The 14,528-nt window shown below is 42.7% G+C and overlaps 1 protein-coding gene across 7 annotated transcripts in view; it reads left to right on the forward strand.

Moving 5' to 3' along the window:
- The first annotated feature begins 1,566 nt into the window (after positions 1 to 1,566).
- The window catches only part of AKT3 (AKT serine/threonine kinase 3), a 221,104-nt gene continuing 208,142 nt past the window's right edge, over positions 1,567 to 14,528 (forward strand). For 3 of the 7 annotated variants that reach the window (XM_077344821.1, XM_077344766.1, XM_077344775.1), the window contains exon 1: positions 1,571 to 2,133. The gene's annotated coding sequence lies outside the window, so the exon portion shown is untranslated. Of the gene's footprint in view, positions 2,134 to 2,855; positions 2,874 to 3,045; positions 3,066 to 14,528 lie in introns of those variants that run through there. The other 4 variants (XM_077344810.1, XM_077344802.1, XM_077344783.1 and 1 more) reach the window with 4 other exon arrangements.

Raw genomic sequence — 14,528 nt, forward strand, 5'->3', positions numbered from 1 at the left:
TTGCCCCAAAGAGGTAATCCATTAAGAAAATGGGTTGGAAGCCAAAGTCAAAAGAGCAGATAATATAATTGCTGGTAGTTGTTTAGACGCCTATGATTTCTTTCATAACAACCTAACAACTGCCATTTGGGGGGAAAAATAGAGGGACATATGGAGCAACATTTACAAGTCACTGACAATACTCAACAGCCATTATTGTCACTCCATTATTGTTTGGGATTCTAGTAGCATCCTTATAAAAGTCATTATCAATTGCAAAACAAAATTATTTATTTCTACAGAATTCAACTGTAAATGTGTTTCCTCCATGAATCTTAAACCAATACATAAGAAGTACAATGAAGTGCTGTAAAAAAAGGCTAAATAATCAAATATGTGCTTTTTGATGGCTAACAATGAGCAGGAAAATTCTCAGCTCAAATGTTACCTCAGCTACTGTACCCAGAATAAAGCCTTGTTCAGGTACCACTGAACTCAGATTTTGGTCTAACTCATTATGGGTCTTCAAAAGCCATTCTCTTTCTGCCTCACACTTTCAGCTGATCTCAGGAAGGCTGTGGAACTTCTGGAATGTGTAAAGATAACAAACCAAAACTTAAATCCTTTCAAACTGAAGGTGCTGCTGTTACGGGGACCCAGGAAATGGGATATCACCTGTTTTGGGAAGGGTGGCATTTCCCCTAAAGCAGGTTTTCTCAACCTGGGTTTTGTGAAACCCTGGGGTTTCTTGATGGCCCTGGATGGGTTGCCTGAAATGTTAACTATTTTTTTAAATTGCTAAACATTTATTGGGTGATACTTAGATCATGCAGTATGCTCATGTCAACTTACCCCCCCATGGACAAAAAATGGGCTTGGAGGGGGACATATACACAGTGTACAAGTGGACATGTACACAGCTATGTTTCCCAATCATATTCTGCACCATCGTGCCACCTCTGGGGTTTCTCAAAGCCTTAAGAATTTTTTTGGGGGGGTTCTCAATAGTAAAAAAAAAAACAGTGCTGAGAAATTTGTAGTAAGATGGATTGTGGCTAATATCGATACTGTGTAATTGTGAAGTCACTGAGTTGTTATAATGAAAGAATAAAAATAAGACATGCTGTGTACATATTTTTATTCCTGAGTCTATATGTAACCATGAAAGAGGCAGGAGCAATATTCTTTCATGGGGGTTTCACTTGCCTTTACTTCTACACGCAGTAGTACCACGACTGCCATGTACTTATAGGGGTCACAATGATGACAGCAATATAGAGCCAAGGAAATCACTGCAGCTACGAACCAGAACCAACCCCCCCCCCCCCCGGAAGAAAAGTTAATACGTGACTGGGTCGGAGGCTGTGCTGGAGCCTTTCCATGAAGTTTATGGCATAAAGCCTTTCCCATGGCGGCTGAGACGCCAATCATCCCTGTCTGCCCTACCTTCCCATCCTTTCCTACCCCCCCCCCCCCGCGCCTGCCGGTTGGTCAGCGCTGCTGGCTCCCGCTTCCTCGCCTCTCATTCCTCCTCCTCCTGCTCCTCCCGCCCTTCCCTCGCGCGCTCGCTCTCTCGCTCGCTCTGTCTGGCTCCCCCGCCTCCCCCCTCCGCGCTCTGTCTGGCAGCCCCCCGCGCCGCACACGGGCGCTTCTCGCGAGAACTGGGGGATGCCGCTGCTGCTCCTGCCGCTGCCGCCGCCGCCGCCGCCTCGGAAGGGGAGACACTCGGGGGGAGCCGGTGACGTCGGGAGTTTTCCTGAAAGTCAATAACGAGCCTGGCGGAGGCGGCGGCGGCAGGAGCCCAGCCCAGCCCGGCGTTGGGCCCCGCGCAGCTCCGACTGGGTTGAGCCGGGAGGAGCCGCCGCCCTGGCTCCGCGGATGCCGCGGCCGAGCGGCTGGGGCGGGCGCTTCTCCGAATAGCGGAGCGCCTCTATCCATGTAGCCGGCGCCGCCCCTGCTGCGTCCCCTCGAAGCGCCGCCACCCTGGGCCGGGACCGCCTCGCTCGCGCGGAAGGCAGCGGAGGCTGCGAAGGACCGGGCCCCGCAGGCGGAGGACGAGGGGCCGGGGCCGGGGCGGGGGCTCGCCTGGAGCCGCAGCCCTCCCGCCAGCCCCGCACCAACGGCCAGCCTCCAGCGCCCTCGCCTTTGCAGCAGGTAAAGCGCGCGCTGAGGCCGCGGGGGGGGGCGGGGGATGCTGGCTGGGCGCTGGCTGCTCTCGGGGCACGTGAGGTGAGGGCGGGGGGAGGGGGGGAGGGGATGCCCGCTTCGCTCAGACGGTACCTGCGGCTGCACGCGCAGGCGGCAGCCCCAGCGGCCCCTCCTCCCCGCAGCCCCCGGCCTCCCTCCCTCCAGGGATGTTTCTGGCCTAGGGCTCCCGGCAGCGCCTTGTAGTGACAGGGTGGGGAGGGAGGCGGTGGCTGCATCGCGGTCTCAGCTCCTCCCCCTGCTCCTCAGACAACACAGACGGCAACCGAGGCTTGGAAATGGAATCGGTCGCGCTTTTCACCCCCTCGTGTTTGCGTGTGTATTTGGTGGGCCAGACGAGCTTCTATAAAGGCAGATAGCTTATGTAACGTTCGGGGTGGGGTGGGGCGATGTGTGCTTGGCCACGAGGCGCAGCATCAGCGGGAGCACACATAAACATACGTAGACACAAACACAGTTACATGTCTGGAATATCGCCTTAAAAACCCTTCTGATGGTCTGGTAGAGATTGTAAGTAGTTAAACGGTTGCCCAGGTGCCTGGTCTTTCCCCACACATATTACCCATATCCAGCCCCTCCTTCCACCTCTTGGATCACCTCCTCTATTCTCCCCCTCCTCCTTCCTTTCCCCCTCCTCTAAAAGGCCGGTCGTGGATTGCAGGTGAATGTATGCTAAATGGTTTTAATTAGTAAGTAATAAATTTTTTATCATCTTAAATAGTGTCTCTGTGCTAAGAATAGAAATGGGGAGGGATAGCTGTGCACTGCTCAAGTGATGTTGCTGCTGGCAGCTGTGGCTGCAAGTAAACAAACCAGCCTCCTCCTGCGCATCATTCTTGCTGGAACAGCCATTATGGTGGCTCCCTTGTACATATAGAAGTGTATGTATCTTTCGTCTATCTGTCTATCTCATAGTGAGACCCTTAGTATGTGAATTGTATTTTGCGGCTAATCAGGCCACATAGTATAATATACTATGATAAACATTAAGAGCTACAGTATGGTATTGGGGATCATTTAAATCTTTTTAATCATGCTATTCAAACAATTTCTCTTTTATTTTAACATGAACTATAATTGTTTATAAATCTATATGGAATGGTCATAAAAACCAAGAGATTATTTGCTGCATATCTCTGCTCAGGCATTTCCTTTTAAAATGAGCCTTTTTTCAAATAAGAACCCTAAAACATGAACTGCAATCTTTCTGAATAAGAGTAATGTTCTTTAGATTTTCTAAGATTTAATGTATATCATTTTATACAGAAGGTAGTTTCATAAAATGCTAAAATTGGAAATAGTTTGAATTTACAAGTATTTGTTTTGGAAGCTAAAAAGTTATTTACAAACATTCTTCCAAGAGTTTAAAGATATTTCTTTTGTGAGTACATTTCTGAAACTGTGATACTGTGGTTGTGTCACTTTGTAATGCTAGCTGGAATATTAGAAATTATGCAGTGTAAAGGGATTGATATTAATAATAGTATAAATGTTGTGCTTACAGAAAAGAATCTATTGCTTAACAAGATTTTTCTTATGAAAAGTGTATTTGCATAGTACATTTTAAAGTGGTCAGTGGGAAAATAAAAAGGTCTTGCCAAAGAAAATTGTTTGTTTTGATTATTTAAGGGTACTCATTAAAGAGATTCTGTTTGCAGTTCTATATGTTTTCCTGTGGAGAGTTTTAAGTTGACCTCAATATCTTTAATTGGATTGGTCTGCTAATTATAATGTATGTCTGCTTTGATTGGATAAGGCAAAACATGGAAGTTGAGAGGAAGAGTGCACAGAAATGTGTCATAAGTTCTGTGCATATATGTGCACAAATACATAGGCATACATACATGGTTTCCTAAATTCTTTGAAGTGACCTAGAGTTTTCTTTGTTTTTAATGTGCATTTTCCATTTATTTTTAATATATTTTAACTTTTCAACTTGTACTGAAATTCACTCTTCTGAAGTATTTAGTGCCCCGTTAGTTATCAAGCATTAAAAAAAAAATTTGCTTTTACTTTTTTTCTTTTTGATGGCATATACACATTGATTCTATTTAGTTGAAAGAAAGTTTCCATGAGTCCAACAAGATTTATTTCCAGCTAGGTCTGTATAGAGTTAGAGCATGAACTTTACTGTATTTAATTTGAATTTAAACATCATTTAAAAGTTTAAATGTTGACCCCCCTCGCCCCAATTATAGTATCTGAAGAAAGTAATTCTGAGTTCCAAGTGATTTGCCTATCATATTATAGTCTTCAAGTGTTTTCTAGACTATTAATCGCATAATAATAAACATATAAAAATAAATCTAGAAGTCATCTTTGATGCCTTGTATTGAATTATAAGCGAGGGTGATGAATTACACCTTGAATTATAAGCGAGATTATGCATGGCATCATTTAATTGCTTAGTCTAAAACATTGTGATTTAAAACTTGTATGATTTTTGTTTTCAGTAAACAAAGTAGCCTATGTTTCTAGGTTACAATTATATACATGCCATTTTGTTTCATTGAAATGGATAGGATTTGTTTTTTAGTAAATATACTTAGAAATGAACTGTAAAGCTGCTATCCCAGGATCACTTCTTACAATTTCACTGTGTACTAAGATCCTTCATATACCCTGTCTGTGAAAAAAAGTAGTAGTGTATTTGAGTAAATATTTTATTTCAAAATCTGGAGCACTAATATTGTAGGTATGAGAATATATTAGAATCTTTTAGATTTGGTAATAAATACTGATACGTCTTGGATGTCCTTTCTTTTTGTTCCTGTTTCATGTAAAATATAATTAAATTATAATAATAAGGTGTTTTAGAAAATGCGGTCATTTTTGTATCATGATGTATATGAAAACCAAAGGTTCTTTGGTATTTCTAAAACGTTGACATTATTTTGTTTCAGCATAATATATAATTGCTAATAGTTTAGTTTTCCGTGTGTTTACTTGGTAGCAAATTTTGGTAAGATTGGTTTCATCTGGGTTTTGCTACCAAAGACAAATACTACTAAATAAGAGATCGTAAGTCCTAAGGGTACTGTTTAGGGCAGCTTGGTCTTACTTACGCTTCTTTAGAATAAGTCCTGTTCTGTTAAAATATATCATGTTCATGTAATTATACTTAGCATTCTGGCCTTCATTGAAAGAATAGTGAGTTGTACAACGGGTTTGCTTGGAGCACCTTCTGCTGCTTGTTGATGTGTGTGACACAGGGTCCTGAGTACTGGAGGATGCTACAAGGTGGCTGAAGAGGCATAGGGACTGCTGCTGTGTAGGAATTAGGCTGCTGAGTCCAACAGAAGCCATGATGTCAACAGTGATGGGCACTTCTGTCCACTTAGCAGTCATGTGCCTGCACAGTTCTAAGATAGTTGTCCCTGTATTTTCACTATCGTGCTCTCAGGGTAAGAGTTTTGGTCCCACTTCCCCACATAGCAGTGCTTAGTAGCAGAAGTTAGTAGTCCTCTAATGATCACTGAATAAGCCCTCTGAGTAGAAGTATCGGAACAAAAGTTAGAATTCAGTGGAACTTTTAAGAAGAATATTTTTATTAACATTCCAGAGCCTACTTGGTCTCTTTATACTTAATAGATTATTCTGAGTAAAATAAATGTTTTGGTACAGTTGCTGAAATCCTATGCACATTTAATTGGTATGAACACTGTGGGACTTGTCTGGAAATCACATACATGTGATTGGCTGCATTAAAAAGGTTTGTGTGTTCTAAATAACCACAGTGTGAAGATAGATACTTAATTAGTATCATATACTATTTAAACTATTTTGTGTTAACAGGTGGCCTTTCTTAAAGGGAAACATGTGAAGACTTTTATATCAGTTAACTGAAGTTAGAACACAGGTGAAAATCTTGATTTTTAAAAACATGAATATGAAAATCTCATTGGTAAGAATGTTAGTTTTCTTTAAAAGAGATGTAAACACAATTTAATACCAGTGTTGAGCAAAATGCTGTAAGATAAAGAAAATAATTAGACTAAAATAGAATATTGATAAAAATAAACCAGAAATCAAAAAAGTACTCTTAAATACTTTATAGTGTAGCCTCAACTGCTGCCTTTCTTACTTTGAAGCTTTTTTGTATCTGTTAGTAATTCACCAAGCATTGAAACCACATGTAGCACAGACAAATACTAAATAAGTGATGATGATATGCCTGATCAGGGTACTCTACAGCTTGATCCTAAACATGCTTCCTTGACAGGGAGGTATGTGACGAAAGGTGCTTTGACAAAAGTTCATACTTTTAAAATCTAGTTGTAGTACTGCAGACTAACATGACAGCTCTCTGAAACACTCTTTTTCTCTCTGTGAGCCATTCTCATATATTTATTTTCGACATTAAAACATTGCTTAGCATTCAAGTTACTTTTTTGGTGATAGTTTCCAACTTGTTTGTAAGTTTCCCTTACTGTTTATTGTGGAAACATGCAGTGTACTTGGAAGCCATACTTATTTCCATCCCCTTATTCTCCTTTACATCTTGTCACTTGTTATTTGCATGGATTCTAGGATTACATGTATGTGTATGTTAAGTTAAGGCAGGTATTAGTAAGTAAAATGCTGCAAAATATTGTGCCACTTGATTTAAAGGATGAAAGGCAATATAGTGATTAATCTATAGTACACGGGGCAATAGTTTTGATTCCTCTCATAATGTATTATTATCTGTTTATTATCAACAGAAAGGAAGGAGAGTTGTGGAAGTAAAATATGGGGATTTCTTAAAGCTTTTTCCTTCTGTATGATGTCATATTTATGTCAGTTTGCATTCACTAGATAAAGGACCTGTGTTCACTTGAATAGTAATTTGTTGAATGTAACCTCTAATATCTTTCAATTCTTGTTTTGTAGTCAAAGTGAGATCGAGACTTTCTTTAAAATTAAGTCTGTGCCCTTTATTCTTGAACGTGTTATGCTAATGTTTAAAAATAGGGTATCTTCTCCCTGTCCCAGAACTATACCCCAGCTATCCATGATTGGGGTGGGAGGGTAGAAGGATTTGTATGATCTAATAGGATTCTCTTTATGAGAAAAGGTGTATAGATTGATTTCTGTATATGAAGAACATGTAAATGTTGCCAAATACACACTCCTCAAAAGAATCCGTATAATTAATACTGCTCTCATTTGTTCATACAAACATAATTCCATAGAGCATAGAATCTGGATAGTAACTGTGCCTTGATGATTATTGTTGGTGTATTTTGACATGTAGCAGACATGTCATTCTCAGGGGTCTGCTTTAGAGAGAATTACTCTCTTATCCAGAAAGCTTTTTTTCTTAAACAGATTCCTAACTGAGGTGCTTCTGAAGTGGGAGATTGATTCTCACTTTCCCCAGCATAGTAGGAGTTTGTATAAGAATTGTTATTGTGTTTGTTATCCACATATATAGTTACATGTGTGCCCTGATTCTGAAAGAAATAGATGCTTTAGGAAAGGATCTAGCTTAGCTGTCATTAATAATATATATGTATTGGTCTTTCCACTGATTAGACAAGATACTATTGCAGTCCTTCAATGAATAAACATCAACTGTTGTATTAAAATTAATAGTAATGGAATGAATGCAGTATTATCCAAATGTTGAGAGATACCAAATCATGTCATTTTAATCTCAAAAGTTGAGCTGGCGAAAGAGAGAAGGTTGAATGCTACCAGCCTTTTCTGCTGGCAAAAGAAAGAGGAGGGCTCCTTTCTATCCCCAGAAGACTGTGTTGGGATTATGGATTACATGTTGTCAAAAAGTTAGGCAAGATAGAGCTGCAGTGAACAGGTGAATTTGGCTAAATTTCCTCTCCTTCTTGCATCCCACTTTGAGACAGGTACCATCAGGGAAAGAAGAATGGGTATGCTGTGAATCCTCCCTGAGCTTTGGGCCTCATGCCAGGGATAAAAGTAAGGGGCCTGTGACAGCTGTGGGGTGAAAGAGAGGGGGAAAGACTTTGAGACAGCTACCGTTAGACTGAAGAATATCGAGTCCCCACTCTGACTTCTGGAGATTCTTATATTCTAGCTGTCTACAATCAAATTAAAGAGGGGTAGGGGCTCAAGCTTTAAAGTAAAGACTGGTAGCGTATAACCTGTGTGCTTCTTAAAGGTCTCTCATTGCAAACCTGCTAGACTTAATTGTGAGGTAGAGACCTCTGCCTCAGAGTTTTGACTTGATAGACAAGATATAGATGAAGGTGAACAGCAAAACTATATAAAGAAAGTTGACTCTCATAAGTAAATAACCCCTGAAGAGAGATTTGCTTCCCCTATCTCTGCATGGGTTACCTCAGCAGAATCAAGGCTCCTCTTTCCTCTCACAGAGCACTTTACCAGAGAACCTACATATACCAATTCAGAATAATGCACCCTTAACAGGATGCTTATGTGTTACCACTAAAATAAGCATTCTTCTCTAAGCCAATCCCCAAACCTTAACTAAAATGCCAAATAAAAAGCTGCCTAAAATGATGCTACTTTTCAGTACTATGAAATCCCTATCACAAAGGGAAAAAGTTTTTATTCAACATTTTTAACCTAGTACACCGCATCCCCCCCCCCCCAATTCAGTTTAGTTCCACAGAGCTGTCTTTGGCTGACAGTCTCATAAACTTGCATGAGGTCTAAATCACAAGGATTGATTCAGCACCCTGGAGGAGAGGTGGGACTTTTAAGGATGATTGCCACAAGGCCCATCCAACAACCTGCCCATCTCTGCAGTCTCTGCACTCTCATCCCAGGAAAAGAACAAGCTTGCTACAGAGGGGTGGTGGTAGTTTTACTCCTCTGTCTCTATATCCAGCTTGGTCACTTCTGAGCATCTTAACAATCTAACTCTTAGGAAGGGGTAAAAGTTCAGTGGTGTAGAAAGAGTAAACGTTACGTGCACAGACATAATATGGTAATGAAGTTATAGTTATATATTGTATTATTGTATGTGTTTTTGGAGGAGTGTGGCATGGGACATACAGTAGGCATGTGAATCTTCTGGTTGATTGTCATTGTAAACATGGCTGTCTGTGAATGATGACCACTGCTATAAAGCATCTTCTCTTTGCAGTTTTGGATGTGATTGTGCTGTGTTGTAAACCATCAAATGGTTAAAAAGATAGTTTCGAAATAGAAGTGCAGAACATGATTTTAAAAACATAACTGAACTAAACTGATGGTAGTCACTTATGAAGATTGTTCTGAGCATTATATTTCAATATCTGATAAACAAAATATAGGATCCTACAATTCTTGACTGTATTACCTGTCTGATTAATCAGGTAGAAAGGGTATTTAAAATTGCATATATTGGTTAACATCTCACACTCTGCTAGGAACTTGGGGTTGATCCTTGACGCCTCCTTATTGATGGAGGCGCAGGTCACAAGAGTAGCCTGCCTGACATTTCTCCATCTGCGCCAGGTGAGGCTACTATTGCCCTATCAGGCCTTGGAGCACCTAGCCATGTTAATCTCTGCAATGGTCACCTCCAGGGTTGATTTCTGTAACTCATTCTATGTGGTCTTCCCTTGTCCTTGACCTGGAAATTGCAGCTTGTACAGAATGCAGCTGCTAGGAGCCAGCTTGGTATAGTGGTTAGGAGTGCCGATTTCTAATCTCCTCTTCCTTCTCATCTGAACACCTCGGGGGACCTATATCCAGCCAGTGCTGAGACAGCTGCATTGGTTGCCAATTGCATCCTGGGTCAAGTTCAAGGTTCTGGTGTTAACTTTTAAGGCCATCCGTGGTCTGGGCCCCACATATCTGATGGACCGGCTATCGCCTTATGCCCACTGCAAGGCCTTGCACTCTGTGGGTGCTAATTTGCTGGTGGTCCCTGGCCCACGAGAGGTATGCCTGGCCTTGACTAGGGTCAGGGTCTTTTTGCCCCTGGCCCTGACCTGGTGGAATGAGCACCTGGAAGAGCTGAGGGTCCGGATGGAGCTTTCACAGTTCTGCAGGACCTGCAAGATGGATGTCTTCTACCAGGGATTTGGTTGAGGCTAGGGTAATTAGAGCCTCTTGTGGCGCAGAGTGGTAAGGCAGCCGTCTGACAGCTTTGCCCATGAGGCCAGGAGTTCAATCCCAGCAGCCGGCTCAAGGTTGACTCAGCCTTCCATCCTTCCGAGGTCGGTAAAATGAGTACCCAGCTTGCTGGGGGGTAAACGGTAATGACTGGGGAAGGCACTGGCAAACCACCCCGTATTGAGTCTGCCAAGAAAACGCTAGAGGGCGTCACCCCAAGGGTCAGACATGACTCGGTGCTTGCACAGGGGATACCTTTACCTTTACCTTTTACCTAGGGTAATTAAGATCAGGCGCCCCTCCTTGTCTTAGCTGGGACAGCAGGGTTCGCCCCATGAATATCTCTCTTGAGGCATTAAGTGTGAGTTTGTTGGGTAGGGGAGTGGGGATGAGATTTTAGTCTTTCCCCACTTGGGAGGGTGATGGTTTTAAGGTTGAGGAATTGTTTTATTATTTTATTTTATTGTGCAATTTTTATTACTTGTAACTCACTGCGAGCCAGTGAGCAAAAAGTCGAATGACTGAATTTTGTAGAAGTAGTTCAGCTGCATTAATATGTAACAAAGGTTAATGGTCTACTCAGGATATATGAAAGATCTTTCAGATCTCTCCTTCCTCTCCATGAAGGAATAGGTCATGAGTATAATGGCTGGTGTTCTTCCATTAGCACCAAGCTAAGCTACTAGCACCTACCTGGCCCCAGAACACCGAGGCATAGTGATCCAAGAGATGGTCACCTCTAGGCTAGATTTTTGCAACTCACTCTACGCAGGCCTACCCGTATCCCTGATCTAGAAGCTGCAACTGGTGCAGAACACAACAGCCAGGGTTCTCATGGAAACACCGTGGAGAGCCCACAAACAGCCCATGCTCCAACAGCTGCACTGGTTACCAGTTGAACACCAGATCAGACTTAAGATTTTTTTTTAATTACCTTAAAGACCATACACAATCTGGGCATTTAGTCCCTGAGGGACTGCCTCTCTGCCTATGCCCCCTCTCTATAAGCGCTAAGGAGCTGATGATCCTTGGCCCCAGGGAGGCTTGTCTGGCCTTGACCAGAGCCAGGGCCTTTTCTGTCCTGACTCCCACTTGGTAGAATGAGTTCCCAGGAGAGAACAGGACCCTGCCAGAGCTAAAACAATTCTGCAGGGCTTGTAAAATGAAGCTCTTCCAAGAAGCTTTCAGTTGAGGCCAATGAAACAACTCCACCAGCTAGAGCCCCCAAAGGCCTCTCACACCAACAAATGCATCAAGCAGAAGCACAGGACAACTCCTGATCTGGCAATGCTACAGAAAAATGTATTTACAGTTGTGTTTCTAACAGTTATGTTCTTCCACTGTTAAAAATGTTAATCATGATGTTCATTGTATTGTAAAACAAATCTTCATTGTAAACTGCCCTGAGCTACAAGGGGGGGCAGTATATACATGTAATAAAATAAAATAAATAGTCCTCTATAATAATAATAATAATAATAATAATAATAATAATAATAAGTTCTTATATGCTGCTTTTTCTCCCAAAGGAGTCTCAAAGTGGCTTACAGCTGCCTTCCCTTCCCTTTCCCCACAACAGACACCTTGTGAAGGAGGTGAGGCTGAGAGAGTCCTGATATTACTGCTCTGTCAGAACAGCTTTATCAGTGCTGTGGTGAGCTCAAAGTCACCCAGCTGGCTGCATGTGGGGGAGTGTGGAATCAAATCTGGTTTGCCAGATTAGAAGTCTGCACTCCTATCCATTACACCAAGCTGGCTCTGAAGATGATGGACAAAGGTCCTGAAGATGATGGACAAAGTTTCCACAAGTTGTTCAGAAAGTTCTTTGAGTATTCACAGGTGTACATCATCCGGCCCAGGGGATTTGAGCTAATCCTGTGCAGCCTGGTGCTTTTTGACATCATAACTTTCCTGCTACCATCCCTAGATGTGTCCATACTCTTCAGGGAAACAAAAACACAGAGACAAAATAGGTATCCAACCTGTCTGCTTTCTCTCTCTGTCCTATCAGAGTTTCTTCATATTTATTCCTACATAACTGAAGAAGCTTTTCTTGTTATGGGCCTATTATGCACGGCCGCTGAAACAGTGGCATGGAGAACGCGGAGGAGGAAGAAGCGAAGCAAATCACTTACACATGGGATGGAACGCAATGGCGGCAAACCCCAGAGTATCCGATTATGCATGCGGCTACTCTGGAGCCGCTTCTGGTTGCGCCCTGGTCCTGGGAAGCTCCACTTTCTTCCGCATCTCACTAACGCGGCTTTTTCAACAGCATACGTTGACTCTGCGCCCGGTTGCTGCCTGCAGAGTGCATAATTGGTGATTTTAGCCGTCGCCATTCCACCCCGAATGCGGACCTTCCACTCCGTGCCTAATGGGCCATGGTGGGCTTCCCAGGCCAGTCTCAGCTCATTCCCAGCTTTGATCTTTCTGATGGCTGATTTACCATACCTAGTCGCCTGCAGCTATTCTTCTTTAGAGGACTGTCTTTCTCTCCATTTCTTGAACATTTTCTTTTTCTTCCTTACCTCCTCCTGAAGTTCTCTGTTCATCCAGATAGGCTTCTTGGATCTCCTACCATGTTTCTGTTGTATTGGAATAGTCATGTCTTGAGCATGCAGTTGCTCTTGTTTGAAGAGAGCCCACTTGCTTCTTTCCCTTCCAGTATTCTTGTCATGATGAGATAAGTCTCATCATGTCTCTGAATGTATTAAAGTCTGCCCTAGGGCTGTCTAACATACATGTCTGGCTATGAACTCCTTGGACCTTCATGTGAAAAGGAATTCTACGAGGTCAGTCCTCCCCATGGTTCCTACTTCCTTCGCCCCATCCACCAGCTCTTGCCAGTTGGTCATTATTAAGCAGAATATGTTCAAGTATCTTCCACCATTTGATAAATGAAAATGTTGGCTAGGCAGAACAGTAAGTTGCCTGATCTAGATGCTTAAAAGAGTTTTTCCCAGGACACATCAGGGAAATTGAAGTCACATATAATTACAAGGTCCTGATGCCTGGATATTCTGTCAAGCTACTTAAAGAAGGAAGGATCCATGTCCTCACACTGATCACGTGGTCTGTAGCAGATGCCAACCACTATACTCCCCCCCTCCCATCTTCACCCAGATACGTTCCACTGGAGTTTCACTTTCTTTCACAAGTTTTTCTTCCTCTGACAGGCAGGATCGAAGAGAATACCACTTGTGCCACCATTTGTTTCAGCTGCCATGATCTTCATGGTCAGCCTTGATATGTGTGATTTGGTTCATGGCCATGTTCATTCCTATGTGGGCCATTACAAATAGGTAATGATCCCTAGGTTTGATCAGTTTTGGCATCTGGTCTGTAATAAGTTTAATCATTGCTGCTTCAATCTCCCCCGCAAGGGCCTGGAATATATTGCTGAGCTCCAGTGGCTCCAAGTGCTATCTTGCTTGACTTCTTCCGGCTTGTGTTGTAGCACACAGAGGAGTAACCCCCCCCCCCCGCCTGGACTGGTCTCTTGGACTGGTCTCTTCATCCCTATGCACACCTCCTGTCCATTAACTCCCCTTCATCCTTGATTTCATGCAGGGTATAAATCCTTTCCTCCAGGCCCTTAATCTTCTCTTCTAAAAGCACTATTAGTTTACACTTATCACACATGTAGTCTGTTCTGTCTTCAGGGAGGAAAACAAATATGGCACAAACCTTGCAGGTGACTGGATATGGGCCTTCATCATATTCCATCATTGTCTTCTGAATAGATTCCTTCACTCTAGAATGTATATCATTAGGATAAAAATGTTAGGATGATCCCCAGGCCAAGAGCCCTTTAGTTTTCACCCTTCAGCTTGCACCTCTGACAAGGAGGAGCCTTTGAGTTCACAGTATCTTAGCATATCACAGGCTGGGAGTTTCAATCCATCTGCTGCACTCCATCTTGAGCACAGCTCCTCAATCAGCCATAAACAAAAGCACTCAAGAGAAACCACTCACTGGCAATATACAAAACACCTACTTACCTATAAATACTGTCCTTACACACACAGTAGCCTCAGTTAGAAAAAAAAATCCCCTCACCTTGCCAGCAACTCATGTGCACCTTGCCTTCTCCCAGCTGACTCAGCCCATTCTGACCTACTGGCTGCCTACACTGTGCCACATTGCGCTCCCACGTACCCAAAGACAAGATCAACTTAAAAAATATAGAAAGATAATTGAGAACAGTGAGTTACCTGTTCACAAAGATGGCTAACACAGGCCTATCCTGAGAAAGATCTTGACCCCCAATAATAAGATATGCACAAATCCTGCAATCACAAAGTTTCAGTCTT

Source organism: Paroedura picta, chromosome 1 (assembly GCF_049243985.1).
Source record: "Paroedura picta isolate Pp20150507F chromosome 1, Ppicta_v3.0, whole genome shotgun sequence".
Classification (NCBI taxonomy): Eukaryota; Metazoa; Chordata; class Lepidosauria; order Squamata; family Gekkonidae; genus Paroedura; species Paroedura picta.